Consider the following 9,800-nt stretch of genomic DNA (forward strand, 5'->3'; position numbering starts at 1 on the left):
CACCTGTTCCTTCCTGGGTGATCTAGGGTGGCTCAATCCGTATCTTCTGACTCCTCCTTGCTGTACACATTCTGTTCTGTACCTATCTTCCCTTTTGATCCCATGTTGCTGGATCTAAGCCATCATTCTCCCTTACTAATTCAGGGGAAGAAAAATGTCACTGCTCTGGAGACAGAGGATGCTGTGCTCAGTTAGCTCTGAGTCACATCAGGCAGAGACAACATATGCCTAGGAGACCCTGCAGAGCAGGGACATGAAAATATATATTTTAATGCTTTAGTATTTAACATGAAATAAGCCATATTCTTGGGCAGAAACACAACAAATCATTTTACTCCTTTACTTTTATTTTCTATCAAATAATTATTATTTTATAATTTTCAAGTAAATATGTGTGAGTAATAAGCACTTCATCGGATATGTAGTGGCCCTCTTTCTAAATATCTCAGCACAGTTTGGTTTATGCTTAAGATGAAGTTAACAATAATAAACGTGGGAGTAAAAGAGGGCTCAGTGGTTAAGAGCACTTACAGATTTGTAGAGGATCTTGGTTCCATACCCAGCTCCCGCGTGATAGGCAGCTATCTGTATCTCCAGCTCCAGGCGATCCAATGAGCTCTTTTGGCCTCCCCAGGCACCAGGTATACACATAATACACATACCTCCATGCAGGCAAAACACTCAAACACATAAAATAAATCTCTTAGTCAATGTCCTATTGCTGTGAAGAGACACCATGACCAAGGCAACTCTTATAAAGAGAAGCATTTAACTGGAGGCTTACTTCTGGTTTCAGAAGGTTAATTTACTATCATTATGGCTGGAGCATGGCAGCTCTTGACTCTTGGCAACTATGTATGTTCCTGTTAATTTACATATCAACTTCAGCTTCCGGGAAGTGGTCTGCACTTCGATGTTCAGAGGACAGTCTTCTGTCCTGAGTGGGTATCCATATCACATGGAGGTTTGTCACAGTGAAAGTTCTCCAGCCTCACCCCAGATTTCTTGAATCAGATACTCTGGGGATGAGACCAACAGCCTATGGCTTATCAAGGCTACTTGGTGATTCTGAAACACTAAATCTTAAGAGATGCTAATTGACCTACAAGTGGACTAACCAACTACTGCTTTCAGGCCAAATACTGCCTACTAATTCCATTTGAAAGTTGTTTGTTTGGGGGTTTGTTTGTTTCTAAAACACAGCCACAGCAATTCATATACACCTCATGTAACGCCATTTATGTGTAGCACTGGTGGAGTTTAGTAGTTAGTCAAAGACCACATGAGTTCCAGAGCCTGAATATATACTATGTGGTCTTAGCAGGAAAAAAAATCAGACTATATCTTAAAGCACACCTCAGATAGACTACCACTGTAGAATTATATTTAAATGGTAACCAGTAATGGGCACCTATACAGTCCTCAATATAGGTATATTTAAACAACACATACATTTAAAGAAATAATAAATTAGACTAATGGTCAAGGAGTGAGACCTTGCAATGGCTCATTCCCCTATCAACAGCACAAATGTCATGCTTGTCCAACATGCTTCTGGATGAGAAGAGAAACTCACGAGAGACCTGCCCTTGAACTTTTGTATTGCTTCTGTCTTTGACACAGGTTTTGCAAAACCCCTAGCCTGAAAGTCTGCTGCTGACTGCTACCCACATGCTTAAATCTGACTTTTCTTCAAATCTACTTGCCTAGCAAGTTGCAGTGCAGTGCATTTTTGTTTGTTTGTTGAAAGCTTCAGAGCTCAGAATGGAAAGTAAATACTAGAATAATTTAAGAATCAATGTTGCATTTATGAGAATTCTGCTTTTGGTTTATCTAAATATTTTACACTCAACTAAACTTTAAATAGCTTGTACACAGTGTATGTCCTCATTCCTAGAAAAACTACTTGAGTAATGCTGTTATTAATATGCACAGTCACACCAATTTGTGCCATGAATATAAATAGACTCTCAGATGGTGTACCTACGTTTATACTTATTATCTAAAATAAACATCTCTCCACTTAGCTAGACTTGTGGGGGCGGGGCCAACAGTAAACACAAAGCACCATGACTGATAGCACTCCTCGTATTTAAGTCCACTGAGTAGGAACACCATGCTGTGATAGACAAGGAAATGTTGGAACACTGATGTATGACAGCTTAAAGAAGAAAATGACTAGAATGAAGATTCAGCAAACCTCCAGAAGGTACAACTGCTCTCAAGTTGTAGTTTTTGTTTTATGAGAAGACAAAACCTTAACAACTTAAATAAGTTTTGAATTCACTTTTTTTTTTGAAAAAAGATGTTTATTAAACAATTTTAATTGTCATAAAATGACTAAAATGGGTTTTAAAAATTAAGGCTCTTCTCTTTCTGTGGATTGCCAGACAATGTAAAAATAATATCAATCAACTCTGATGAACGCTTTGTTCCTAAGTTAACTTTCATAAATTCCTAAGTTATTTTATAATTTAAGATAAAAAGTTGGACTATAAATGATAATTAATACCCATGTGTACTGACATACACTGACCAGGTATACAATAATCTAGTTGAGTGGTTACGCAAAAAATATCCCAGTTAAAGCATACATTTTGACTTTAGCATTTTAATGTCATTATTTCTCCACACTGTCATGATTCCCTAGAACTGAAATAGCCTGATACAGGAACGCTAACTTTGGGCTCTATATACCCAGAAGGATGGATGACTGACTTGGCTGGCAGTTAGTCTGATTATATATATTTTTAAATGCTCTAAGGTGAATTATCAAATGATTCAGAATTACATGGCATGCAGTATCCAAAATTATGGCTCTGATGCATTTAGATTTACATTAAGAAGTGTCATTCACATTCATTGTACATCCCACCCCTCCCACAAGAAATAAAAATCACTACCTAGTCAAGTTCTAGATCTGGTGCAGCATTAAGGATTAAAACTTACCACTTTACCGGGCCTTGCCCATGTGCAAATAAATCCCTCCTGACAAGCAGTGACTATACAGTCTTCAAGAAAAACCAATACCGTCAGTCTTTCATGAGCTATCTTTTTACAGATCAGTGGCTCTAACAAGGGAACATCTTCCATCCGAGGACACAGGGATGTCCCCAGAGTTTTAGCTGGGTCCGTTTTGGCTTTAGTAACTAGGTTCAGTTTATCACTGCTCTTGCTGGAAATGTGTCCCATACTATGGTTTCGTTTATGGTCTTTCTCGTGGTGTCTCTCCTTCAGAGAGTTTGCGACAGAGTTGCAAACTTGCTGACCCCAGAGGCAATGGCCCCGTCCATGACGCTGCTTTTGCTACCAGCATTGGAGACTGCTGAATGTGGAAGGCTATTGGACCGTGGCAATGGAGGGGGCACAGAGTTCCCAGGTGTAGTGACACTGTTCCCATTGCTTCCGGCAGGCGGACTTGTGGCATTCATAACGTTTGTATGTGTCCTTGCTCTTGAGAGGGACTGGTGAGGGAAAAGGATGTCTTCTGTAAGGTCCCATAAACACAGCTGTGTATCCTGGCCCACCGAACCAAACCGATACGTAACACTTACAGGTCGGCTGTCTGTAGAGTTCCGTTTGGATAGCCTAGACTGTGTACTGTTCGCTCGATCTCTGCCAAAATGAAGAAGGTCCTGGAAGTCCTCGTCACTGCCACTAAACTCCATAGGGTCACTTTCTTCTACACTAGTAGTATAGGGATCAAATGCTACAACACTGACCCAGGATTTGTGCCCATGGCCTCTAGCTATTACTCGGCAGTCTAGAAAGGACCAGACTGTCACCAAGTCGTCCTCTCCACCTGTCACAATGTACTTGCCATCTGGGCTCCAGCACACACAAAGCAAGCCCCCAAAGTAGCTTTTCATTGTACCGTGCAGCTCCACTGAGTCAAAGTTGAACACACGCAGAAACCCGTCCTGGCTCACACACGCTAAGAACTTGCCATCTGGGAAGAAAGCAAACTCGTTGAGGGCCACCTCGCCCACCGTCCACTTAAGGAAAGGGTTCCTCATGGATTTGCTCTTGCAAGTGTGCACGGCAAAGCTTTCTCCCTGCTTCAGGAGCTGGTAGTGGGGGGCTGTGGTGCCACAAGTGTGCTCCACATTATATAAGTACATGTTCCCACTTGAATGGGCTACTAGGAAAAGGCTTTCCGAACCAGGAACCCATTTGACACAGGTTACGCGGGACTTGTCTATTAGTCTTTCCTCATTAAACAGCTTGCTGGTCTCTTTCTTGATTGGGTCTATAAGCTGGACTTGGCCTGCGGAAAAGCCCACTAGGAGAGAGACGCTCTCTGCTGTAGCTGTGAGGAGGTTGAAGTCATGGCAAGTGGGCTGCGTCCCTTTGTATATCCTCTTATCTATGGGTTTACTCAGGTCGGCAGCCTTGCGGACCCCCTTGTAGATATAGAAGTAGAGCTCCCGGCCCACATTGAAGCAGAGGCGGTCGCCATTGCCAGACTGGTCGTTGAGGTTTACAAAGGAGACGCGGACAGGGTTGGATCCCTGCGAGTTGAAGGGCACCGGGTTGGGCCGGCTGTACTCCGAGTGCTGCAGCAGCTTGTACAGACCTTCCCGGGTGGTGAATTGGGTCTTAATCTCGTTCATCTCCTTCCCTCCTCCCTCCGTCGCCATCTTGGAAAGCAGCGTTCATCCTGCCCTAAGTCCACTTTTTTTTTCTTTGTAACTCTATATATTAATTGGAAAAACCCCAGTGCTCTAGTTTCCTAGAAGAATGTTCTGTATAAGCTAAGTAGAGGTCATGTTGGTTAGTAGTTTTAATACTTGGACAGAATCTGGTCCTGAAAAAGCTAAGCATTTTCTCTTATATTTTACTATAAAGTATATATATATATATATATATATATATATATATACATATATATATATATATATATACACATATATATGTAAGTATATATATCATATACATATACCGATTATATATGTGGAGATTATATGTACATTTAGTATATATATGGAAATTATACATGGAGACTGTGTCTATGTGTGTGTGTTTGTGTGTGTGTGTGTGTGTGTGTGTAAAAATATTCACAATCCTTTATAGTGGTAACTTGGCCATAGAGCACTGGAAAGCCATGAGGCAGAAAGAGAACTGTTAACTTGTTAACTCTGAAATAATCTAAAACCTGTTCATTTGCAATGTCCATCACAGAACTTTTCCTTAAAATACTGACATCAGTGTCAAGAAGTTCAGTATTTGCCATAGCACTTCCATTTTTAAAACTGTACTATGTTCTAAGATAATGAGTTCAGTTACATAGAACTGTTTAGTCTGGAAATGGGTGGGTGATCAGGTCGAAAACTTTGTATAAACATGCTGAGAACTTTGTGAATGTTATCTGCTAGAATAAAACAAAACAAAACGAAACAAAACAAAACCCAGCTAAAATCCTGTAGCATAGTGTTCTACCACTGACTGTCTGTCTACCAAATAAAGGGCTATCATTCTCTTTAAAATGTCCCCTGTCTCCTAATCTGGATATCAGCAGACATGTTATCAGTTTTGGTGGGAAGAAAAAGACCGCCACTCGTTTCTGATTTACATGTATATAGTATAGGCCACCCGTGAACACAACAGTAATATGCATGAACTTTCTAGACCTCAAGTCCTGATGTGAACATTCAAGTTCACAGGGATTTCTCCAGCATAATCATTAAACAAACCCCTGCATCGAGCTTATAACAGCAGTAAATTTCTCCATTCAACAAAAGGCAAAGTTGTTACATCTTTTTAAATAAAGATAAATGAAGCAATGACCAGGAGTATGGCCAGACAAACTAAAAATGTAAATAAAAAAAATAGTTACCCAAGATTCACTACAGTCTCTTAATAATGCAAAATATCAGAATGTTTGAGCTTCTGACTCCAGGCTAACATCACAGTCTCATTCTAACCCTTATCTTCTTCATTCTACCAATATTACCAGTGTTCTGCACTAATTACTATTGCATGAACCAAGCTCTTCATTGAGCATAAGTTTCAGTAGAACTTGAAAACCCAGGGTGGGACCTGTCTTGTACCAGAGTAAAACCTGTTAGTGCTTAGAGAGTTGTACATCTTGCAGCACCCTCATCAGAAGCTGCAGACCCCATGTGGGAACTGATTTCAAATCCAGGTTATGCTTGCAGTCATGTGGGAAGATTTGGTGGCCCTGAAAACCATGGTGGGGACCAGATCTTACTCTGAGTAAGGACTATAGATGTATAAAGAGTTCCATAACTCACAGGAAAAACTAGTTGACACTAGTTAGTACAGGATAATAACTGACACCTAAGGGAGACTTGAGGCAGAGCCTTTAATCCTAACTACAGTCTCATAGAGGGAAATTACATCTCAACTCTATTAAGAATTAGTCTTCCACTGATAATTACAAACATCATCCACACACACACAAACTAAGGAAAGAAAATTCCAACCATCCAACTCCAGATGTTCAAGTCCTAGTATTAAAATAAAAATAATATGGATGACAGCATGTTTCCTCTACCAGCCACTAATTTCATAATAATGGCACCTAATAAAACTGATCTGGAAGAAATTCTCAGTGTAGAGTTCAAAACAATAATTACAGTGTTCCAACAATTCAAAAAAGATATGAACATTCTCTAAGAGAAGCAAAATGGAGAGATAAATGAAATATTTAAGGAAGTCAATCTAAGACATTAGAGTTATCTAAGAAAACCAGATTCAAATGATGTGGGAAATGAAAACCTCAACAAGTCAGATGAAATGCCCAGTGGGAAGCTTCATGAATAAAATGGATCATGTCAAAAACAGACTTGTGGATGGAAGACAAGGTAGAAGAGTTATGTCCTTTGGTTAAGGACAGTGATCATTTTAAAGACAGAAAGTAGTAAAGTTCTGGGGAAGTATGTTGAGATTTCATATAAAGATTAAATCTTATCTAATAAAAATAAATAAATAAAAATTTTTAAAAATTAAAAAAGACTAAACCTCCACTTATAATAGCACCAAAGTAGAGACATAGAGATTATTTTCATTTCCAAAATATAGAAAAAAAAGTCCCAAACCTAAAGAAATAGATGCCCATTAAAATAGAAGTGGCCTGCAAAATTCCAAATAGATAGAACCAGAAAATAATAGCCATACAATCTATTATAGTTAACATATTAAAAACAAAGAATAAAGACAAAGTATTAAAGGCTGAAAGAAAAATATCGTCATTTGTCAAGACACGCCCACCAGAATAATCTCTGATTATTCTATGGAACACATTAAAGTCAGAAAGTCCTATTCCAAGTTCTGAAAGACCACAATTGTCAGCACAGGGTATTGAAATTGAGGAAATAAAAACTTTCTACTGATTACCAGCTCTATGGAAGGTATTAGGAGAAAGATTTCAGTCTGAAGATATAGATAGGACTTCTAAGAAGTTATGAGAAATGGGAAATTTCAGAACAAAAGGAAATGCCTCAAAAAAAAAAAAAACAAAATAATAGGAACTAAACATTGTTCAGTGATAACTCTTAATATTAGTGGTCTCCGTTCCCCCATAAAGAAACACAGACTAGTATATTATATTTAAAACTAGGATCCATCTTTTTGCTACCAATAAGAAACAGATCTTATCATCAATATTAGACACAATCTTAGGGTAAAAGGATTTTTTTTTTTTTTTTTTTTTTTTTTTTGGTTTTTCGAGACAGGGTTTCTCTGTATAGCCCTGGCTGTCCTGGAACTCACTTTGTAGACCAGGCTGGCCTCGAACTCAGAAATCCGCCTGCCTCTGCCTCCCGAGTGCTGGGATTAAAGGCGTGCTCCACCATGCCCGGCTAAGGATTTTTTAAAACAAAAGGTATTACAAGTAAATGGAACTAAGAAAGAAGTAGGAATGGCCATTCCCTCATTTCTGGGCCACACCTCCTGATGGTAGCTTATATAAAAGACATGAGGAAGGAAGCACTTGATCTTTACCTGTTTGCGTTTACTCTTACTGGGAAGTCCATTCTTTCACTGGTATTACAGCTTACTTCTTTGGGTTCTGGCATATTTTGAACACCAGCTAAGATATTTAGAGTCATAGACTGAACAGCTACTGGATCCTTGTACTTTTCATTAGGAGAAAAGCATTGTTGAACTAGTTGAAAGCCAACCTAATAAGTCGTGTGTGTGTGTGTGTGTGTGTGTGTGTGTATCAATTCTGTTTCTCTAAAGAATCCTAACTAATACAATACACCAAACACAGAAGCATACAGTCTCACATGTAAAATATTATGTTACATAAGAACCACAGATTAAACCAATACAGTAATAGTGGGTGACTTCAATACCCAATTCTCACTAATAGTCAAGCAATCTGAACAAAAGCTAAACAGAAAAACAGCACAGTTAGATAACATCATTTAAATCAAATTGACCTAATAAGCATTTAGTGTGCATTCGGCCCAAACACTGAAGAATATACATTCTTCTAAGCAGTCCATGGAACGTGCTCCTAAATTTGACCACCATATTATAGCACAAATCAAGCTTCAACAAATACAGAAAAATTGAAATCACATCTCACATCCTCTCTGACCACAATGGAATGAAGCTAGACATCAGTAATATAAATTATACAAACTCACAGGCAATAAACAGCACACTAGTAAATAACAGTTAAGGGATAAATCAAGATTTTTTTAACTTCCTTGAATTAGATGAAAATGAAAATGCAGCATACCAAAATCTCTGAGACAAAATGAAGGCAGTCCTAAGGGCTAAGAGACACCAAATACCCTATATATGATAAGAAGATGCCCCCATGAAATCTCAACAGTAGAGTTGCCTAAATAAGACGTGAAAAATAACAGCATGGATTGACATGCCAATATGAATGAGGAATGCTCATAAGGCCACACACCTAAATAAAGAGCTACAGGCCACTGATGGCATGTGAAACAAGAAGAACCAGTCTTCTCTCAGAATGAGGTCACAGGAAGGTCATCCAACCCCAAGTGGTCAGTCCAAAATACAGATATATGACAAATACATGAGTAAATGAACTCATCAGGCTGTATTTATAAATTTATATGTGTATATATGTAATAATAATAATTAAAGAATAAGATTTGATGAATTTGAGATATAGTGTGGGGACAAGGGAGTTTAAGGAACAAAATAGAGAATTAATTATTTAATGATACACCTGAAAGTCTTAGAAAACCATGAACAAGAATATGCAAAATATTCAGGGCAAGAGGTGATTAAATCTGGGCTAAAGCTAATGAAATATAATTAAAATAATGCAAAAAAAATCAATAAAACAAGAGCTGGATCTTTAAAAAAGATTAATAAGATAAACAAACCCTTAGCCAAATTTTAAAAGAAAGAGAAATGTGATCCAAATTAATGAAATTAAAAATAAAAAAAAATTCTGTAAGCTAGAAAAAGAAGAATTCTTCTAACGCCTTTTACAATAATCAAATCCACACAAAGGCCTAACAAAGAGAGAAAGAGAGAGAGAGAGAGAGAGAGAGAGAGAGAGAGAGAGAGAGAGAGAGAGAGAATTATTGTCCAGTGTCCCTGATTAAGATAGATGCAAAACCTCTCAATAAATACTTGTAAACCAACATTTTTAAAAAATTAAAAGGATCATCCACCATTATCAATCAAGCTGGCTTTATCACAGAATTGCAGGGGTGATTTCATATACATTTATCAATAAATTTAGTGCAAAGCATGAGTAGATTCAGGGATAGAAACCCATATGATCATTTATGTAGATGAAGAAAGGGGCTTGAGAAAATCCAACATCCCCTCATATAAAA

General features: G+C 38.1%; 1 pseudogene; it reads right to left on the reverse strand.

Annotated features, from left to right (window-relative positions):
* Nucleotides 1-2,709: 2,709 nt before the first annotated feature.
* Nucleotides 2,710-4,664, reverse strand: LOC147002475 (WD repeat-containing protein 20 pseudogene; annotated as a pseudogene).
* Nucleotides 4,665-9,800: the final 5,136 nt, after the last annotated feature.

The sequence above is a fragment of the Mus caroli genome, unplaced genomic scaffold (assembly GCF_978045245.1).
Source record: "Mus caroli unplaced genomic scaffold, Mus_caroli_1 scaffold_10, whole genome shotgun sequence".
NCBI classification, from domain to species: Eukaryota; Metazoa; Chordata; class Mammalia; order Rodentia; family Muridae; genus Mus; species Mus caroli.